The sequence below is a fragment of the Sinocyclocheilus rhinocerous genome, unplaced genomic scaffold, assembly GCF_001515625.1.
Source record: "Sinocyclocheilus rhinocerous isolate Xijiao unplaced genomic scaffold, SAMN03320098_v1.1 C35464668, whole genome shotgun sequence".
Classification (NCBI taxonomy): Eukaryota; Metazoa; Chordata; class Actinopteri; order Cypriniformes; family Cyprinidae; genus Sinocyclocheilus; species Sinocyclocheilus rhinocerous.
This window is the reverse complement of record NW_015752483.1, coordinates 1-490: the sequence shown is the minus strand read 5'-3', so window position 1 is coordinate 490 and position 490 is coordinate 1. Positions and strand designations below refer to the sequence as shown.

Below are 490 nucleotides of genomic sequence, written 5' to 3'. Positions count from 1 at the left end.
GGCGCTGACCGACAACTTCCAGGTCTGCATCTTTCCATTTCCTTTCTATAGATTTTATTTGAGACGCACTTCAAATTCATTATTTCTCCTACAATTTGGTCCGCACAGAATCCAGACATATGGGCCCTGTGGGGTCACTTGCATTACGAGAAGGGCGATTACGCTCAGGCTCAGAGCTGCTATGAACGGACGCTGGATTCTGTGCTGGACACCTCAGACACACACTCCATCTACCTTTGCTTGGGCTCCATCTATCTGCAGAAAGGAGAAGTGAGTTCAGATCAACTGCTTTGGAGTTTTCAGGAAGCAGTTTTCATGTGTGCTTCATTCCCTCTGTAGTATGAAAAAGCCAAACCTGTATTCCTGCGTGCCTGCAAACGCTCGCCGTCATGTCTTACTTGGCTCAGACTGGGAATCGCCTGCTATAGAGTGAGTACAAACCCATAATGCATTTAGAAAAGCTGGACGTCTCTGGCTTGTAGCTTGTCAG

At 47.3% G+C, this 490-nt stretch overlaps 1 long non-coding RNA gene across 1 annotated transcript; it reads left to right on the top strand.

Annotated features, from left to right (window-relative positions):
* Window positions 1-426, top strand: LOC107734876 (uncharacterized). Its single transcript, XR_001639199.1, has 3 exons — window positions 1-22; window positions 109-270; window positions 340-426. It is a non-coding gene; the product is annotated as an uncharacterized LOC107734876 (long non-coding RNA).
* The last annotated feature ends 64 nt before the right edge of the window (window positions 427-490 follow it).